The sequence below is a fragment of the Panicum virgatum genome, chromosome 9K (genome assembly GCF_016808335.1).
Source record: "Panicum virgatum strain AP13 chromosome 9K, P.virgatum_v5, whole genome shotgun sequence".
Classification (NCBI taxonomy): domain Eukaryota; kingdom Viridiplantae; phylum Streptophyta; class Magnoliopsida; order Poales; family Poaceae; genus Panicum; species Panicum virgatum.
Genome location: NC_053144.1, coordinates 35,477,019 through 35,498,873, shown reverse-complemented (window position 1 = coordinate 35,498,873; position 21,855 = coordinate 35,477,019).

Here is a 21,855-nt window from a genome sequence, read left to right as displayed (position 1 = left end):
ATTCTTCAATATGTGCCTTCCCCGGCAACAGCGCCAAAAATGCTTGTTGGCACCTACCAACGTCACCACCGGGAAACAACGATGATGCCCGCAGATGCCAATTGGGGTGGCAGTATTTCATAGTAAGGGATACTATAGCGTCCCGCGTGGAGCCCCCACCCTCCGGATGGACAGACATCACACTAGAGCAATCATACGAATACTAGAGCAGTTGATAGAGTTCTAAGAACAAAAGATTAACAATCTCCAGCATAGGGCGATCAAGCAATGCAAGCATTGAATAATAACGCAACCATGACAAGAAGCATATACCCGATAACTCAGAACATACTTCAAGCAGATATCGGTAACCATAGTCTAATTCTATTACAAATGACCAAATATTACAAGAGAGAGCTATAGATGAACCCATACCAGACTCTCGAGCAACTCCGGCGACTCGATGACTCCTAGACTTCTCCTAAACTCCACTAAGCCTAAAGACTATGCAAGATGAGTAAGAGAGGAGAGGTGTGAGGTGTGTGTGTGTGTGTTCTAATCTCTACCCCCCCTTTGTATTTATAGTAGGGAGCCACGGGGTGAGACTGCAGCAACCGACTTCAGCAACCAGTGGAGAGGCGACACATGACGAAGTTGAGGTGGTGGGGCCCATGGGCCAGGTCGGCCGACCTGTAGGTCGGTCGACCTGCCAGGTGGGCCAACCAACCCCAGCTTCGTCCAATAGGCTGTCTTGGGCCTCCTTATCTGGTCCATGGTGGTCTTGGCCTATTTTGGCTTGTCTGAATTGGGTTCTTGCATCACTTTTGGTCCATCTGAGCCTGAATCGGTGCTTTGATAATTTCTGTGCTTTTATGTCAGGCCAAAGTGTGCTTGTAACCTGCATATTAGCTCTAAAACGGAACTTGCATTTTCTAAAAGATAAAGTGTGGTTTAAGGACTTTATTGAATAAGGATGCGTGTAAGAAATGCAAACTCTCATGATTTTTTGATCAAGTTGTCGCCTGGAAATGATCATTAGTGAGCGTCAACAATGCATAAGCAATTACCCGGTTGTCTTGCATAAGTACGCATCCAAGTCCGGTGCTAGAAGCATCACAATAGACATCAAATGGCTTGGTGTTATCTGGTTGAGCTAACACTGGGGCAGTGGTTAATTGCGCTGTAAGAGTGTGGAATACTTTTGCACACTTATCATCCCAAACAAACTTAACTCCTTTCTTTAATAACTCCGTCATAGGTTTAGCTATTCTGGAGAAATCTGGGATGAAGCGGCGATAATATCCGGCTAAGCCAAGGAAACTTCTGATCTGATGGACTGATATAGGAGGCTTCCAATCCATCACTTCCTGAACTTTGCTTGGATCAACAGATATGCCTTCACTGGAGATAGTATTTCCCAGAAATTTCACACTATTCAACCAGAATTCACACTTTGAGAATTTAGCATATAGGTGATGATCCCATAATCTTTGAAGAACAACTCGCAAGTGGTCAGCATGATCCTCTTCATTCTTGGAGTAGATCAGAATATTGTCAATAAAAACAATGACAAACCTGTCTAGTTCTGGCATAAACACCGAATTCATTAGATACATGAAATAAGCCGGTGCATTGGTAAGGCCAAAAGACATCACCAGATACTCATAGAGTCCATATCTGGTAGAGAAGGCCGTCTTTGGTATGTCACATGGCCTGATTTTGATTTGATGGTAACCGGAACGGAGATCAATCTTAGAGAAAACTCTAGCTCTGGCTAACTGATCAAACAAGATGTCAATGCCGGGAAGGGGATACTTGTTCTTAATTGTCACCGCGTTAAGGGGTCTATAATCCACACATAGCCTCAAGCTGTTATCCTTTTTCTTCACGAATAGGGCTGGGCAACCCCAAGGTGAAGCACTTGGTCGAATGTAACCCTTGTCGAGAAGGTCTTGAAGCCGGATCTTCAATTTTGCTAACTCATTTGGTGGCATCCGGTAGGGTCTTTTAAAGATAGGAGCTGTGCCTGGTTGTAGCTCAATCACAAACTCAATATCTCTATCAGGAAGCAGTCCGGGCAAGTCATCCGGAAAGACATCCGCATACTCGCATACTACCGGAATGTCATCAAGTTTGATATCTTTCACGGCAAAGGTACAAGGAGTGATGTACTCTTGCGGTGGAAGAAAGAGTAGTAGCTCCTTGAGATGGGGAATCAATGTCAACAGCTTGGGAAGAGATATCTAACAGTACTCTATGTTGGGTCATCCAGTCCATACCTAGGATAACATCCATACCTTCTAGACTTAGAGAAATCAAGTCGGTTTTAATCAGCTTGCTACCCAACTGAATTGGCACACATCTAAGAACCTGATTGGAAACTATTTTACCACCAGGTGTGGCAATCATGTATAGTGCCTTGGCATGACTATATTCCAATTCTACTCTTGCCCCACATTTATTACTAATAAAACTATGGGTTGCACTAGAATCAAACAATATAACTGTAGGCTTATGATGGATAGAGAATGTACCCATCATAGTTGGTGCGCCCTCCGGAAGTTCAGCAAGAGTAGTAAAGTTGATCTTCCCTTGCCTGACTTGCATGACTTGCTTCTTACCCTTGCCCTGGTTGTTCTGATTAGAATTCTGACCTTGGGCAGACTTCTGGTTTCGGGGGCAATTCCGGGCAAAGTGCGCAGGACTTCCACAAGTAAAGCAACGGTTCTCGCTATTTAGACAGTTGGGTTGTTGAACATTTGGCCTTGGCCCAGACTATTGCTGTTGAGGCATAGGAGGTCTAACCACTCCTTGTTGCTAAGGTGGCCTGAAAACCCATCTGCCTGATGGAGGATTTCTCTGTGGGGCCTTGGGTACTGTATTATGCACCAAACGATACCTTGGTGGCTGCGCACCAGAGGGTCCAGTCGATGCCTTCCTCTTTTTCTCAGCACGATGCGCTATAATGCAATTGTCCTGAGTAATAGCCTTATTCACCAGCTCATTAAAACTGTCGGTGCGGACAAGGTTGAGACGCTCCTTGAGCTTGGTGTTAAGACCACGGCTGAAATGATCCTGCTTCTTGGCATCGCTGTCTGCATGATAACCAGCATACTGGCACAGGTGATTGAAGACCTGTGCATATTGAAGCAAAGTGCGGGTTCCTTGAGTAAATGCCAAGAATTCATTTAACTTCCGCTCTAGGAGTCCCTCGGGAATGTGATGCGCCTGAAGGCGGTCCTGAATTCTTCCCAAGTGGCGACATGATCGGCAGGCAGCATGGCACGATAATTATCCCACCAGATGCGGGCGGTGCCATGTAGCTGCTAGGCGGCGAAGAGAGTCTTGTTCGCTTCGGAGCATGGTACCGACAATAAAGCAAACTTTGATTCTATGGTCCGAAGCTATGCATCTGCATCCAGGGGTTCATCGGTCTTGTGGAACAGCAGGGGCTGGGTACCAAAGAAATCTTGATATCCATGTGCAAGGGGAATATGATCATCACGTCCTCGCTGCTGCGAGCGTGGCTGGTTTTGCTGCCCCTGCACTAGTTGACGTAGCAACTCGGTCTGCAAGGCCATAACTTCCGCCAAATTAGGAGGTGGCGGTGGTGGTCGCTGAGACCTACTAGCCTTGCCATGGCTAAACCCTTCGGGGCTACCTCGCATTGAGCCCTCCATCTGAATCATGGAAGATATCTATTAGATCACAGTTTATCTTTACTTCCATTATCAAATGGTATAGTGCAAAACAATATACATCACCCGAGCATAGAGACAGTTGAAAATAGAATGATATTGATTGTAACAACATGCACATCTCACATTCCATCCAACCAGTTCAGCTCAAAATATAAGGAAAGACAAAGTTTCCATAGAGACATAGCCATTTATTCCAAGCATCATGTTACAGTCATGGCGGTGGATATGCTACAAAAGTCACAACCTACTCCCATACTACTATGCTACAACAAGTGATGTTTCCATCCAGGCTATCTTACATCACTTTCTATTTACACGTTTCTACTTCTAAGAAAAGTCAAGCCTAAAAAGCTTCGACGATCTAAAAATCATCGAGGTTGCCGACTGAAGACTCGCTACCTAGAGAAAGGTCTTTGCTCTGAGCTTCGGGCTCTAGACCTTTGTGCTCAGAGTCAAGGTTTGAAACTCCTTCAATCTCTTCGGGGTCTTCTTCTACATTTCCCTCCGGCTGGTCTGGGATATCGGGTGGCATTGGCGGCACCTGGAGGAACTTGATGTAAGCATTAGCATCATCAAGCTCCAGAGTGAGGTCCTGAACCTGCTCTTGAAGGAACTCTATTACTGTGTTACGCTGGTTGATAAGGGCATCGTTCTCGATGATCCGATCCTCTCGATGGCCTATTGTCTCCTCGCGTTGGGCTATCACCTCATCCCGGGCGGTAACTGTTGCCTGAAGCTCTTCCACCTAAGCTATTTGCCTATCCAGCTTTCTATGGGTGACTTGTGCCTCACTAGCCAAGTGGATAATGCCGCGATGCTGTAGCTCCTGATGGCAAAGCTGGGCGTTCATGAACCTGATCATCATTCGCACCGTATCTCCCGCTGAATCCCCAAGTAGGTGTGCACAATGCTCCACCCGAAAAGACCATTCGGGGTCGTGATAGTTTGCGGCGGGAAAAAGGCCAATAGGGTACTCTGCCACTTCATTGGGATGCTTCTCGCAGAAGGTAGTAATAGCCTCTAAAGCGGCGGCTTCAACAGTGTCAGCAAGGCGGTATCCAAATGCCTTGATCTCTATAGGCTGCCAGTGAGCTCGAAAAGGGTACTGTGGTATGGTCATCTTCACAGTGCAACGGGTAACTCCTTCCACTATGTATGTGAAGCAGTCGTACTATAGCGGCTCTGTGTAACAAAAGAGCTGGAGAGACTCCCATAGAAGACGAGGAAAACTCTCCCAGTGGAGTCCATTGGTGTGGGTGTGGCCCACACCATCCTAAGAAGTGCTCGGAACATCAGCCATCTGAAACAAGATTTCAAATGGTGAGATGTCACCAAAAAGGAACACAAAAGGCTGTAGGATATGATTCATTGAAACGTAAAGTTTCAAAAGAATTACGAATGATCAAACTATGATAAGGCTAGTTGATCACTTGAAACTTCCTTGAACAAACGATCAAGGGTGCAAAACTCAGTCTAAGCTCAAGTAGCTTACCTCTCCTAAGATCAACTAAATCTAGGTTTAGGACAAGGCACTCGCCAAAATTCTCACTAGCCAATCAAGCACTCTAGAAATCCTTAAAAAGATGTTCAAGCATTTCTAACTTGAACAAGAAACATAGCATTCAAATTTTAAACAATGCATGCACGTTCGATCGTCCTCACAACCAAAAATAACTGCCAAATACATTTGGTCTTACATGGTTAATTTTGGTGGCATAGATACGTCTCTCTCTATATTATCTAGCCGATAGATCCTAACCGTTCTTAACCCATCGAACCATGGTTAGTGTACCTGCAGAAAACATATAGTTAATAGCCACCTTATAATACCCATAAATCGTCACCCTAGGGCTTTACGGTCTAAGCACAACCCTTAACGAGTCCAATGCATTTTTGTAAACACTTTGTTGAGCATATCTTTTATTCAAAATCTTTCTAAGGTTTGTTGTACCATCTGGAGTATACTTTCCTACTCTGATACTAGCTGTGGCAGAACCAGTTTGAATTACACCAGTTCGAGTATGCTAAACATCTAAGTGCACCTCAACCGGTATAATTATTGGTCTGTCAGGTAATATCCCGATGTAACCACTGAATATCCGATCGTAACACAAGTATACATCCCGCACGAAGGCGAGTCGGAGATACAATATTCCACAATATTTCACATCACATAGATAAGGGGTGTAATTTACATCAAAGTTTTTGAAGCTAGGAAACTAAAGTTCTAGTTTTTACAAACCTGTTTAGAAGGTTCTATAAGAGTTAGAAGTAAGCTATGCTTACTTTAGAAGTTCTGTGGCGGAAAAGAATAACACGACTATGGACAAACATCGTAGGGTTGATGTCATGGTAAGCCCAAACATGACATCATTCAGCCGAGTCATTGCTGGCCGGGGATGGTTCCCACTCCATAGACCAGCCAGTAGGTAAAACACTAGGCCAAGTTAAACTAGTGTTTTGATCCTCACAAGTCATTCCTGAAAACAAAGTCACAAGCAAGACTGAGTATACTAATACTCAGCAAGACTAACCCAGCTAAGGGTATATAACAGCCCTTCAACTAGACATGCAAAGCTTGTGAAGGCTCTGGGGTTTCTTTTGCTGAAAAGCAACAAAGAGTATATCCTTAATTTCAAGTTTTAGCTTTTAGATTCTAGTTTCATGAACCATTCTAGGTAAGCACCTATCTATACAAACATGGTAGAGGAATTAATTTCATTCAACCATATTATGAATCATAATTGTTCCACTTCTTACTCTATGTGGCAAAGGGATCAAGCAGTCTCAATATCTGCGAGAAACGGACGATTCTGAATCGAATTTCCAACCTTGCAAGGATAAACCTAGCACACATGCTGTTGACACCGTTTTTTGACACGTGTGAAGGAAGGTGATTTTTGTGAAGGGAAGGTGGCCGATTTGGAAGAAACCAAAAGATGCACAGGGTTGGGATCGGCCAATGGAGTCTGTTCGATGGACCAGAGGAATATGCTTTGAAGATGCTGATCCGCTAACTCTGGTATCTGGCCGATGGAGAGTTGCCGATGAAGTCAAGAAAAGAGAAGAGGATCCGGACTCTACGAGAATCTTGATGATTTAGTAGTAGTATTTAAAGTAGTTTATCTTTAGTTAGTCTTTTCTTTTAAGTCAAGTAATGTTTGCTGTGATCGGCTAGGATTTGATAGCGCTAGGCTATATATATATCAGTTGTAAGGGACCGGAAAAACTTGATACACATCCAATACAACAAACTTTACAATTCCTTTGCACTTTTTCGGCGACTTCGCCTTTTCTTTTCTTTTTTCGACGAGTTCTTTCAAGTTGATCAAGGACGCCTCACATTCGAGCGACTTGATTTGCTGGTGAGTTTTCGTTTTACCGAGTATATTTGAGCTTTAGCTACCGAGCGCATCGTTGTAGCCTTGTTCAAATCTATTCAAAAGTTATCGAGTTTATCTAGGCTTTGACTTTCTAGCGCTTCGTTGTCGTCTCGTCTATATTTATTCACCAATTATCGATATCGGCTAGATTTGTAGGTTTTCCTATGCTTTTTGGCCATTATCACATCTCAAAACATACTAGATCGGCTTTAGGTTTTGGAGTAACACTTTTGTTATCTCAAGAGCCGGTTTAGATATGTTTTTACCTCACATCATCTGAGTTACACATTCATAGCTTAGATCTTTTCATACATATGCAATCGGCTGTTCAAGGCCGGTTTTGTCATTTAGTGCATCGGCTAATCCTGCCGATGCGCTCTTTTACTACGCGCTTGCATTTAATATCTTTTTATCATCTATAGCATCGGAAAAGCTTGCCGATATGCTAATCTAAGAGATATTCGGAATACTAGCCGATATGCTATCGAATTTAACTTTGTTTTCTCCCTTGTCAATTTCAGGTCAAATTGACTGGCATGCTAGGTTGACTGTCTGTGACTCAGCGAACACTTGCCCTCGGATTCCAGTGTGTTGATTTTTGCGTCAACACATCTTTTGGCATGCCCGGTGGGACCGAAAGCTTTAACATGGTGGACATTACTGATAAATCTGCGGTCAGTGAAGAGAACCAGATTCCTGTTCCTGAAGATAAGCTCAAAGAAGAACAAAAGAAGGAATATGAAGAGCTGGTGGAGAAATTCAAAAGTGAATGCCTCAAGTCGTACAGTATCAACAGATCTGGCGAAGTGATCAAGAAGTTTGATCTTCCAACTTTCCAGCCATTGACAGAGGCTCAATATGAGAACAAGATGGTGGATGCATTTGGCCAAGCTGTAGCACAAGCTTTCATCAAGAGTGCAACAGTCATGGGCAATACAGTTCACAATGCGGTTGTCAAGACTTTTGCTAAAGGCACGTTTCCAGGTTACATACAACTAGATCAGATGCAATATACTCCCTTGGAGGTGTCAATGGCAGCAGCTCTGTCGGCTCCAAATAGCCAGGCAGGGACAAGCAACAGTCAAACGCCACCACAGGTTGCTACTACAGCGTCAGCAGTTACAACAGATCCTATCTACTCAACCACGCCGCCGATTGCTCCAACTGTGCAAGATGAATCTACGTCCGTATTTCCTAAAGGATAGAATCCTGCTACTGGGTATGGCATGCATCCGGATTTCTTTTCTATGCCACCCAAGATGCAGTTTAATGCATCGGCTTCTCAGCCGATAGCCTCTCAGCCTGATCCATCGGCCGTTCAGCCGATGGGTGCACAACAGGATGTATCGGCAACACAGCTGAATGCACAAGGCGCATTGAGTCCACAACAGATGGCACAAACTAATGCATCAGCGCCATTGCCGATGACCCCACAACAGTGTCTTGCTATCCTGCTCCAACCCCAGTCTCCTTCAGAAGTGTTGTTGTCGCAATCTCCGCATCAGAAGGGAGTCAACTGGTTATTCCACAATCAAGCAACTGGACAGATACGGTGTGTCAGTGTACCATACATGGATGTTATTGGGCAACAGTCGGCAAGTCCATCGGCTCCACAGCCGACGATGACTCAGCAAACACCCAATCGGATAGCATAGCAAACACGTCAGATGCAATCGGCTAGACATCCGATGAACCATGTAGCTCAACAACTTGCGATGCTGATCAAAGCAGCGAGCATGGTTTCCCCTCAGCAAATGCAAATAGTTGAGCCGCAAGTTGATTGGAGCACAAAGATAGCTGAAGTGATGAGGGAGCAGTTTGGTTTGAGGCCAAAGCAACAATCCGTTATGTACAAGACTCCCTATCCTCCGGCTTATGATCAGATTCCTCTCCCACACAAGTACAACATGCCTGACAGGGCAGGGAGAAGTTTCTACAATGGAACATGTTAATAGGTTCTTCTACAGTTGGGAGAAGCGGGCAACCATGATGAACTCAGAGTCCGTTTGTTCTCCTTGTCTTTGTCTGGATTGGCCTTTGCTTGGTTCACCACTTTGCCGGCAAACTCCATATTATATTGGGCCGATCTAGCGAGACAATTTCATCAGTTCTTTTTCTCTGAGATTACTGAGTTAAAGTTGACCGATTTGACCGGCTTAAGACAAAGAAACAATGAATCGGTTGCTGCTTTTATCCAAAGGTTCAAAGATGTCAAGAACCGATGTTATAGTTTGGTTCTGTTCGATCAGCAGTTGGCCGATGTAGCATTTAATGGGCTCTTGCCGCACATTAAAGATAAATATGCATCATAGGAGTTCGAAAGTATTAGCCAGATCGCAAGTCGGATGACAGGAGAGACTCGATCCTACGTGTCCAAGAAGCCTTTTCAGAAGAAGATCAACTATGTGGAGTATTCTGCTAATGATGAGTCTGAAGAGGAGCAAGAAACGGTGGCATTGGCTGAGTGGATACAGAACAGCAAAAAGCCAGTGACATCTCCGTTTGGGAAGAAAGAGCCTGAGTCGTATGGGTTTGACATCACCAAAGCCGACAAGATCTTTGACTTGTTATTGTCGGAAGGGTTGATCAAGTTGAAGCCATATCACAATATTCCATCGGAGGACGAGCTCAAAAATATGAAGTACTACAAGTGGCACAATGCCATGTCGCATGATACAAATGAGTGCAAGGTCTTCCGACAGCAGATTCAGATGGCTTTCGAACAAGGGAGATTGAAATTTGGGGCTCCCATGAAGATGATGAAGATCGACGGGCATCCTTTCGCCACAACAGTGTCTTGCTATCCTGCTCCAACCCCAGTCTCCTTCAGAAGTGTTGTTGTCGCAATCTCCGCATCAGAAGGGAGTCAACTGGTTATTCCACAATCAAGCAACTGGACAGATACGGTGTGTCAGTGTACCATACATGGATGCTATTGGGCAACAGTCGGCAAGTCCATCGGCTCCACAGCCGACGATGACTCAGCAAACACCCAATCGGATAGCATAGCAAACACGTCAGATGCAATCGGCTAGACATCCGATGAACCATGTAGCTCAACAACTTGCGATGCTGATCAAAGTAGCGAGCATGGTTTCCCCTCAGCAAATGCAAATAGTTGAGCCGCAAGTTGATTGGAGCACAAAGATAGCTGAAGTGATGAGGGAGCAGTTTGGTTTGAGGCCAAAGCAACAATCCGTTATGTACAAGACTCCCTATCCTCCGGCTTATGATCAGATTCCTCTCCCACACAAGTACAACATGCCTGACAGGGCAGGGAGAAGTTTCTACGATGGAACATGTTAATAGGTTCTTCTACAGTTGGGAGAAGCGGGCAACCATGATGAACTCAGAGTCCGTTTGTTCTCCTTGTCTTTGTCTGGATTGGCCTTTGCTTGGTTCACCACATTGCCGGCAAACTCCATATTATATTGGGCCGATCTAGCGAGACAATTTCATCAGTTCTTTTTCTCTGAGATTACTGAGTCAAAGTTGACCGATTTGACCGGCTTAAGACAAAGAAACAATGAATCGGTTGCTGTTTTTATCCAAAGGTTCAAAGATGTCAAGAACCGATGTTACAGTTTGGTTCTGTTCGATCAGCAGTTGGCCGATGCAGCATTTAATGGGCTCTTACCGCACATTAAAGATAAATATGCATCATAGGAGTTAGAAAGTATTAGCCAGATCGCAAGTCGGATGACAGGAGAGACTCGATCCTACGAGTCCAAGAAGCCTTTTCAGAAGAAGATCAACTATGTGGAGTATTCTGCTAATGATGAGTCTGAAGAGGAGCAAGAAACGGTAGCATTGGCTGAGTGGATACAGAACAGCAAAAAGCCAGTGACGTCTCCGTTTGGGAAGAAAGAGCCTGAGTCGTATGGGTTTGACATCACCAAAGCCGACAAGATCTTTGACTTGTTATTGTCGGAAGGGTTGATCAAGTTGAAGCCATATCACAATATTCCATCGGAGGACGAGCTCAAAAATATGAAGTACTGCAAGTGGCACAATGCCATGTCGCATGATACAAATGAGTGCAAGGTCTTCCGACAGCAGATTCAGATGGCTTTCGAACAAGGGAGATTGAAATTTGGGGCTCCCAAGAAGATGATGAAGATCGACGGGCATCCTTTCGCCACAAACATGGTTGATGTGGCCAAAGATGAGGGTTCTCCTCAAGCCAAGATTCTGACGTCGTCATCGGCCAAGAGATCTGGGGCTGTTGATCCTAAAGCACAGATAGTGGCCGATGAGGTCAAAGGAAAGGGTCAGATGAAGGATGTTGGATGTTCAACGACACCACATAGACGTGTCACGTCTCAGATGTTATTGAAAAAGTTTCAGCGTGATCACGAAAGGTGGCAACGTAGAGAAGAAGAGGAACGACGCGAGCAAGATCATTGGAGATGTCCTTTCTTTGTCTACTACTGGGAAGAAGGGTTGACATTGCCTTCGGCATATGATTGTCCCAAGTGCAATGGTCAAGGCAGCCAATCATATGAAAGGTCACGTCATGAACCCTATCGGCGTGAGCGCACTCCTGTGCACGATCGGCTAGGAAAAAAGATATCGGTGCATGATCGACTGGGGTGTAGTTCCATGCTACGTGATCCTGCTGGAAGAAGAGTACCCGCACATGATTGGCTGGAGCAGATGGCCGATAATAGTGTGCAAGATGATCAGCCGATGCGAAGAAATCCAGAACATGAGCCTGATCGCACGAATCAATCTTAATGGTGTCCAGGAGGTTTAACCAGGTCTCAGAAGTGACGTGTTCAGAGGTTAAGCAAGCTGGAGATCATAGAGGAAGAGCAAGAACAGACTCTAAACAGGAAAGAAGTCAAATCACAAGTCTGGCATGTCAAGGCTAAGGCCGATGGTGAATCGGCCAGTAATAGTTCCACACCGATCCAAGCAGTTGGTTCTTTAGAAAATTCCTAATGGATGAGTTCCTAGAAGAAGAAGGGAAGTTGGGGCATGGGTTTACGTCGGCCGATTTACTAGAGGAAATTGATATCAGAGATGGTGATAGACCGAGGCCGACGTTTATTAGTGCCAACTTGGATCCCGAATACAAGCAGGAACTGAAAAGCTTATTAAGAGAATACAAAGATTGCTTTGCTTGGGAATATTATGACATGCCTGGCTTGGATAGATCTATTGTGGAACATCATTTGCCTATAAAACCGGGATATCGGCCATATCAACAAGGAGCGAGGCGATTTAATCCTAAGATTTTGCCAGATATAAAGGCCGAGATTACACGGTTAATTGAAGCTAATTTTATTCGGCAGTGTCGTTATGCCGAATGGATTTCTAACGTGGTTCCTGTTTACAAGAAAAATGGCAAGTTGTGGGTATGCATTGATTTCAGGGATCTCAACAAGGCTACGCCGATGGATGGTTACCCCATGCCGATAGCTGATATATTGGTAGATGCTGCTGCTAGGCACAAGGTGATCAGTTTTATGGATGGTAATGCTGGGTACAACCAAATCTTAATGGCGGAAGAAGACATCCACAAAACTGCGTTCAGATGTCCGAGACATCTCGGTTTATTCGAGTAGGTAGTCATGACCTTCGGACTAAAAAATGCCATAGCTACATACTAGAGAGCCATGAATTATATCTTTCATGAACTCATCGGCAAAATTGTGGAGATATACATTGATGACGTGGTTGTGAAGTCAAAGGGGCACCAAGAACATTTGGCCGATCTGCGTAGAGCTTTGGAATGCACCAGAAGGCATGGTTTAAAGATGAATCCAAACAAGTGCGCTTTTGGTGTATTAGCTGGCCAATTCTTGGGTTTTATGGTACATGAGCGAGGGATTGAAATTAGTCAGAAGACTATATCAACCATCGACAAAGTTGAAGCCCCTACGACGAAGGTTGAACTTCAGTCATTGATCGGCAAGATTAATTTTATTCGAAGATTTATATCTAATCTGTCGGGAAAAATTCAGCCGTTCAGTTCTTTACTGAAGTTGAAGGCCGATCAGGAATTTGTATGGAGAGAGGAACATCAGAAGGCATTGGATGAAATCAAACATTATCTGGTAAATCCTCCAGTGTTGGTTCCTGCCCAAAAGCACAAGCCGTTTAAATTGTATTTATCGGCTGATGACCGTGCTATCGGATCGGCCCTTATTCAAGAATTTGAAGGAAAAGAAAGAGCTATCTATTTTGTGAGCAGAAGGTTGCTGGATGCTGAAACCAAGTATTCTCCTGTCGAGGGATTGTATCTTTTCTTATACTTCTCATGTACCAAGCTTAGACATTATTTATTGTTGGCTGAATGTGTTGTTGTGAGCAAAGATGATGTTATTAGATATATGCTCTCATTGCCGATTTTAAAAGGGAGAATAGGGAAGTGGATTTTGGCATTATCAGAATTTGATTTGAGATATGAATCGGCTAAAGTAGTTAAGGGTCAAGCCGTAGCCGATTTTGTTGTGCAACATTGTGGACCAGATCTAAGCATGGTAGATCTTGTTTCTTAGACTTTATTCTTTGATGGATCTTCGTGTGGGAACGGTTCTGGAATTGGTGTGGTGCTGATTTCCCCTCGGGGGGCAAATTTTGAGTTCTCATTTCCGATTGAAGCCTCTGCAACCAATAATCAAGCTGAGTATCGTGCTATTCTCAAGGGGATTCAATTACTTCGAGAAATCAAAGCCGATGCTGTTGAGATTTTTGGAGATTCTATGCTGGTGATCAATCATTTAGTTGGGGAGTATGAATGCAAAGATGATATTTTACAATTATGTCATGAAGAATGTCTCCGGCTGCTGAAAGAATTCAAGAAGGTAACCATCGAGCATGTTCCCAAATTTCATAACAGTGATGCAAATCGGCTGGCTCAGCATGCTTCAGGATATCGGCCGATGGAAGGAATAATGTCCTTGGAGTTAATAGCCGATGATTGGAAGAAAGACATAATTGATTATCTGAAAGATCCATCCAAGAAAGTAAACAGAAAGGTCAGATTCCAAGCGATCAAGTATGTGCTGTTGGAAGAAAATTTATATTATCGGACGATTGATGGAGTTTTGCTCAAATGCATCGATAAAGAAGAAGCAAAGGTATTAATGGGTGAAATTCATGAAGGGGTCTGTGGATCCCATCAATCGGCCTATAAGATGAAATGGGTGATCAGGAGAAATGGATATTTTTGGCCAACAATGTTGGAAGATTGCTTCACGTATTACAAAGGTTGTCAAGAATGCCAGAAATTTGGGAGCGTGTAAAGGGTTCCTGCATCAGCCATGAATCCCGTAATCAAGCCGTGGCCATTCAGAGGATGGGGAATTGATTTGATCGGTCAGATATATCCACCATCTAGCAAGAATCATAAGTTTATTTTAGTGGCCACTGATTATTTCACCAAATGGGTTGAAGTGATTCCTCTGGAGAATGTTACATCGAAGGAGATGATTGAATTTGTCAAGGAACATATTATCTATCAGTTTGGTATTCCACAGACCATTACAACCGATCAAGGTACTATGTTTACGTCAGATGAATTCGAGAAATTTGCCACTGGCATGGGAATTAAATTGCTGAATTCTTCTCCATATTATGCCCAATCCAATGGTTAGGCAGAAGCATCCAATAAAGGAGTCATCAAATTGATCAAGAGAAAGATTGATGAATATCCTAGAAAATGGCATACTGTGCTTCATGAAGCTTTGTGGGCATACAGGATGGCTTGTCATGGCGCTACTAAATTGTCTCCATATCAGTTGGTGTACGGGCATGAAGCTATTCTGCCATGGGAGTTAAAGCTTGATTCACGACGTGTCACATTCCAGGATCAGTTAACGGCTGATGAATATTCTACTCTGATGAAGGATGAACTGGAAGATTTGGCTGGCCATCGGCTGAAGGCTCTCATAAATGTTGAGGCGAATAAAGCTAGCGCTAGCCGATGGAATGATAAGAAGGTAAAAGCCAAAACTTTTGAGCAAGGCGAATTGGTTTGGAAATTGATACTGCTGATAGGAACAAAGAGTTCAAAATTCGGCAAATGGTCGCCAACGTGGGAGGGGCCATTCAGAATAAACACATGTGTTCCTAGTAATGCTTACATTCTAGAAATGCTAGAAGGGGAGGAATACTCTAGAGCTCTTAACGGAAAATATTTGAAGAAATATTACCCTAGTGTTTGGGTGGATGCATAGCCGATTAATTGAGTTATCGGTTGAGTTGTTATGGCCGATACGATATGTATCGCCCTTAGTGCAAAAAATCAACACAATCCAAGCTGTTCAGATTCAGGTCGGGGTTGGTTTTTTGCATTATCAAGTGAGAAGTTGCAATGGAAGACGACAAGAAAGAGGAAATATTTCATTAATAATATTATTTACAAAAAGGCTGATCAGATGATCTGGCCGATACAACAAAAGTTGTTTCTAGGAAGATGCTACTCCTATAAATCTAATCATCGGCAAAGACATTGCCGATGACCGCCTCTATGCTAACATATTCGGAGATGGCGGCGGCTGCCATCTCCATGTCGTCGGCGAGCTCCTCAAGGGCCCACCAGTCTTCGCTGCCCAGCGGGAAGTGGACCGGTTCGATTTGCAAGAAGTCGTGGCCGGACTCGAGCTGAGCTGTGGCAAGGGATACAGCAGCGCTGCAGCGGACTCCATGTCTGGCAACCTCCTGGATGTGGTTGGGGATGTCCTCTAGGCGGGCGGCGACAGTATTGCCGCGAGCGTTCACTGATCCAGTCGCGGTGGCGGTTACGACATGGAGGGCTTGGACCTGCGACTCCAGGACTAAAGCAAAGTGTCAGGAAAGGAATCAGAAAGGCAGAAGGGGTGCTACTTTGGAAACAATAACTTACAGGCAACCCTGGAGTCGGCGACGGTAAGTTGGGCCCGGACAATGGCCCGGTCGGCTTGTGCCGCCTCTAATTCGGAGGCGAGACGCTGAGACCTGATGGTCTCCTGGGAGTAATTCTCCCGGGCCTCATCCTTCTCTCGAAGAAGTTGGCGGATGTATTCTACGGTGCCTTCATCAGCACCAGGGAAGGGACCCTCCGAATTGGAGGAGTCTGAAGAAGAGGGGGCGTCGTCGCTGTGCAAAGATTGGAGATTAGTATTAGGCCAGAGTATAATGATTGGGGATAAAAGAAGAGGAGTTTACCCCAGGCGACATTGGGTCGCTGGAGGAGCATTGGAAGGACCCTCATCGGAGCGCTTGATGCCCGCCATTGCTACAGGAAGACCTAGGGTTTTTGCTGAAGGAAGAAGGAGGAAGGTGCTATAGCTAATGGAGATTTGTTGCTGATGTAGAAGCCAAGGGGTAATATTTATGGCCTATTCTGGGTAGGTGAAAAGACAGAAGGTGAATCGGCGCGTTGAGTTTGCGCGGACGGAAAACAAAAGGCCAAGGGCAAAGAAGAGTTTTACCTAGCTGGACGGGGTAAGCCGTGTGCACGGGGTACGAGGAATGGCTTTGAATGCTGGTTGGAGTAATTTCGAAATAAAATAAATTATTCCAAAACTGGGGGGCATGTGTCAACACCATTTTTTGACACATGTAAAGGAAGGTGATTTTTGTGAAGGGAAGGTGGCCGATTTGGAAGAAACCAAAAGATGCACAGGGTTGGGATCAGCCGATGGAGTCTATCCGATGGACCAGAGGAATATGCTTTGAAGATGCTGATCCGCTAACTCTGGTATCCGGCCGATGGAGAGTTGCCGATGAAGTCAAGGAAAGAGGAGAGGATCCGGACTCTACGAGAATCTTGATGATTTGGTTGTAGTATTTAAAGTAGTTTATCTTTAGTTAGTCTTTTCTTTTAAGTCAAGTAATGTTTGCCGTGATCGGCTAGGATTTGATAGCGCTAGGCAATATATATCAGTTGTAAGGGACCGGAAAAACTTGATACACATCCAATACAACAAACTTTACAATTCCTTTGCACTTTTTAAGTAACTTTGCCTTTTCTTTTCTTTTTTCGATGAGTTCTTTCAAGTTGATCAAGGATACCTCACATTCGAGCGACTTGATTTGCTAGTGAGTTTTCGTTTTACCGAGTATATTTGAGCTTTAGCTACCGGGCGCATCACTGTAGCTTCATTCAAATCTATTCAAATGTTATCGAGTTTATCTAGGCTCTGACTTCCAGGCGCATTGCTGTCATCTTGTCTAGATTTATTCACCAATTATCGATATCGGCTAGATTTGTAGGTTTTCCTATGCTTTTTGGCCATTATTACATCTAAAAACATACTAGATCGGCTTTAGGTTTTGGAGTAACACTTTTGTTATCTCAAGAGCCGATTTAGATCTGTTTTTAGCTCACATCATCTGAGTTACACATTCGTAGCTTAGATCTTGTCATACATACGTAATCGGCTGTTCAAGGCCGGTTTTGTTGTTTAGTGCATCGGCTGATCCTGCCGATGCGCTCTTTTACTATGCGCTTGCATTTATTATCTTTTTGTCATCTATAGTATCGGCAAAGCTTGCCGATACGCTCATCTGACAGATATTCGGAATTCCAGCCGATACGCTCTCGAATTTGACTTTGTTTTCTCCCTTGTCAATTTTAGGTCAAATTGACTGGCACGCTTGGTTGACTTTCCGTGACTCGGCGAACACTTGCCCTCGGATTCCAGTGTATTGATTTTTGCATCAACACACGCTTGGAGTACCATCGAGTCACTCCCAAGCAATCGTTGGCTTCTCATTCTGGTTCATGGATCAGGTCCACTCTCCCCGACTACAGAGAACCGCCATTCTCTGCACCCGTGATTAATGCAACATAAATTAACTTCCTATCCCTAAGAGAGAGTGGGAGGTATGTCCATTTGCCGGGCCGATTAGTTACTAGGCTTACCGCGTACCATATTTACGGCATGTGGCTAGTACTTTCAAACGCTTAACCACCGCTACCACACACTGCGGCCTTAGCAAATTATTAACACAGACGGATTTCATCCATGAATCTCGTAACCAAATCCGTCCATGGTCCTTATAGTGATTGCAAGAAAGTAAACAATCGACTCCTATAGAGCTCACGAGTGACAGGCAATCACCCGACTTTTACCGGTCCTAATTAGCATAGCATCTATTCGGACTCAGTTTCTAGTATTCAATCAATAGGTACCTAGAATTATGCATCTAAGGTTTTCATTCAACTCCAATAACTTAAATGTGCAAGTAAATAACAATAATAAGTGGCATAATTTGAAATAATAGGATTATGCACCGGGGCTTGCCAGTAGTGGTGTCTATAGTTTCAGTGGACTTTGGCTCTTCTGAATGAGAGTTCGGAGCTTCAGTTAATTCAACAATGTTGGCCTGAGCTTCGAAGAAATCCCCGTCGGGTTCCTGGATGAGCTCGTATGTTCCGTGAACTAACGAGGTTGTTTCTATATGCAATGCAATAATTGGAAATTAGTGAAGTGCTTAAGTTTAGCTTTCCTTCACTAAAAGGTTGGAATCCAATAAAGTAAATATTAAGACTAGACTTAATAATTTTACTTTACTGGGCAATCATTTATAGAGTAAAAGTGAACACGATAAACTCCATAAAATAACATTGAGAAAAGGATTTCTATTTCAACAAAACAAACAATAAAAAGGATTTTTTTTTAAAAAATTCTGAAGAACATAAACAATATATCCAAAACGAATTTTAAAAACACAAACTAGAGTCCACTAATGGGTCTAGAAAAATTACACTAAGCTAGACATACTCTATAGAACACATGGTTCAAAGTTCACTCAAAGTATAGCTCTCGAACAAAAGATATAAATAAAAAGAGCTATACTTTAATCCTATTTTTAAAATTAACTACAAAAGGATTCAACTCAAACCCACAACATCAAACTTGTAGAGCTAATCACAAGGAAAACAACAAAATTGGTTTGGTATTTTTTTGATTTTTCTACAATTTCCTAAGAATTTTTTAAGTTCACTAGAAAAAGAATAAAAGGGATTTTGTTCTTTTGCAGAAAGGACCATCGAAAGTTTTAAATCCCTTGCAATTAGGTCCTTGGTCGGGATCAGAGGTGGGGAAGGTGTTTCACCGGCCGATTCCGGCGAGGGGGGTCACCAGCAGCGAGGGCCAAGGGGCCAGGGAGCAAGAGGGGTTCGAGGCGCACCTGCTGGAGTGCTTGGGAGCGAGCAGAGGTGGCTGGAGAGGGTTCGTCGGCGATGGGACAGAGCGCGGCGGCGGGGGTGAATAGTGGCAGTGGTGTTCCGACGATGGATTGGCGACTAGGAGTGGCGAGTGAGCTTCACGAGGTCAAGGCGAAGCTAACCGGGGCCTTGGGTGGCTGGGGTGGCACTGCAGCGGTGGATCGACGGTGGACAGGAGGTCGTTGGAATTGAAGAAGAGGTACGGTGGTGTGTGTCGGCGATGAGGCCCGACCGGGGCTATTTATAGCCCAGAGATGAGAAGGATGAGCAAGGGAAGGGGCTCAGGGAATGAATTTGACCGAGCAAGGGAGAAATCAGCAGCGGCTCTGGTTTCTCCATGGGTGGCCGGCGAGTTGGCGTGCAGAGGAGTGTCCTGGGCGGCGTGGCGCAGGGTTCGCAGGCCAGGCAGAGGTGGTGCTAGTGGCGGCAGAGCTTGCGCTCGACACGTGGGGCGGCGAGGCAGTTCAGGAAGGCAGTTCCCGCAGTGGTCGAGCTCGCCGAAAAGATAAGCAGGGGGCGGCGAGCTGCGGCGCGGCATGGAGAGAGGGAGAGGCGCCAGCAAGGGAGGGGTGGGGTCCAAGAGAGGCTAGGGAGGCCAGGTGTCACTCCAAGCAGCGGCGCAGAGCAGCCAGCGGGCAGAAACAGCAGCGGTGGCGGCGATGGAGCAGAGCTCCGGCGAGGTGGGAGGAGGAAGAAGGGCTGGAGGGTCTTATCTATAATTTGTGAAAAGTCCAGGGGCTCAGAAGTAAACTAAAATTTGTCGTTGATCTAGGGCTGAAATGAAAAAGTGCCCAAAATGAAAGTTGTTCAGTTTTTCAAGATTTACAATTTTCATGTTGTGCAAATTTGCACTAGATTAAAGGATTTTAAAATATTTTCAAAAGTTCAAATGAACTCTAATTCATAAAAGAAAAAATACTTTTTGGTAGCAAATTTCAACAAATTTAGGACTAAATTGCAATAAAGCTGCCAAAATAATGATTACTAGCACAATTGCAAGAAAGCCCTTTACAAAATTGAATTTGCTTCCTAAGTCAAAAACTCTTGCAAAAAGGGACTTGTAAATTTCCATAATTACAGAAATACCCCTAATTTTGTATTGGAAAATTAAAATTTCACACAAGAACAAACATAAATTTCACACATTATCCTATGTTCTAATTACTAGACACCTGAAGTGTCACAAGCTATAGTTGAGGGGAGTAAATTCAACTTTTTCCTTTTAAGAAAGGGGGGCTAAGCACAACTAGACATACAAGGCGGCAGCAGCTAGGGCAAAGCTTCCCTATCCTACAACACTGATCACGGTTGACCATAGCGTCTCAGTAAGCAACCAAGCGTAGGGAAGAAGGGCTAGGATACAAGGTGAAACATGCACATGACGGCTGGCAACCTGTCTAGGGCTCGCGTAGTGAGAATTCACATAAGGCGGCTAGCGGGCAAATCAAGTAATATGATGGCTCAACTTTCTGTGAACCTAAAGATGGATGGGATACCGGCGGAAATAGAACGGCGACATGCGATTGAACTATGACAACAAACACACCAAACAAACAACAAGACTCGACCACAGACATAAACTCAACAAATCAAATCTGAAATGAAATTGCCAAGGATTGAAAGGCAATAGGACAGCGAAAAGTGTATGTGTTTTGGGGATTTTCGTGGACTCTAGGTAATGAAAACGAGATGAATAAGGGGAACATGATAATATACCTCAGGGACAACCTGGAATCCTTATATCACTTGATGAAGCACTGGCTCAATCTTCTGATAGTTATGGGTAATTCGATTTGTGGAGAACTTGATATGGACAATCCGGCTTCTAATCAGACACAATTCAAATCCCAGCAACCTCTACACTACTGCTCCATTTGTTATCAACCAAATACAACTCGATTGACCTTACCAAGAAGACTTTTCCCTTCAAGTAAATTGAAGCACACAAGCAAAAAAAAAGTATAAACACACAATCTGAAATTGCAGATGTATATAAAATAGATATGAGTAAAAGCTTCGAGCATCAATTTAAAAGGACTAACTGTTATAGTCGAGAAGAATAAGAATAGGGGGTCTGGATCACAATAAAAGGACTTGTTGCCACTGTTACAATGAGTCAATCTCAGTTTCAGAAGACTAGAACTAAATAGAATATATGTTTCTACAGTAGCAGCTACTGAGTTTAAATCAAAAGTGGTAAGCTAGGGTTAGGGGCAATGAGGGGGGCGCCCATAAAATGGGCTTAAGGCCCGACATGATACAAGGCTAATGTGGCCCAAAACTTGTGACACAGTATATTGTCATGGTCATACAGAATGATCCACAGCGCATCTTTTGCTAGGACTAGAACCAAATGAAAGTTTTCACCGTCTTTTTCCAATACATCAAAGAACGCCTCATTTCGATATCGTATGAAAGAGATATCACCATCTCCGTCCAGGGTGGTAGGCTGATTATGAGCCGAACGCGAATATCAAGTTGGTGAGGCAGGACCTATAACTTGGAGGAGGCCAAGGCTTGGGTGTATCCAACATGGTGATGCCCTCGTCGCTACGCCTATGAGCACCTCTGAGAGACTCAGCTAGTATATCCTCAAGATTGATAAAGCCACCAAAATGACCTTGTT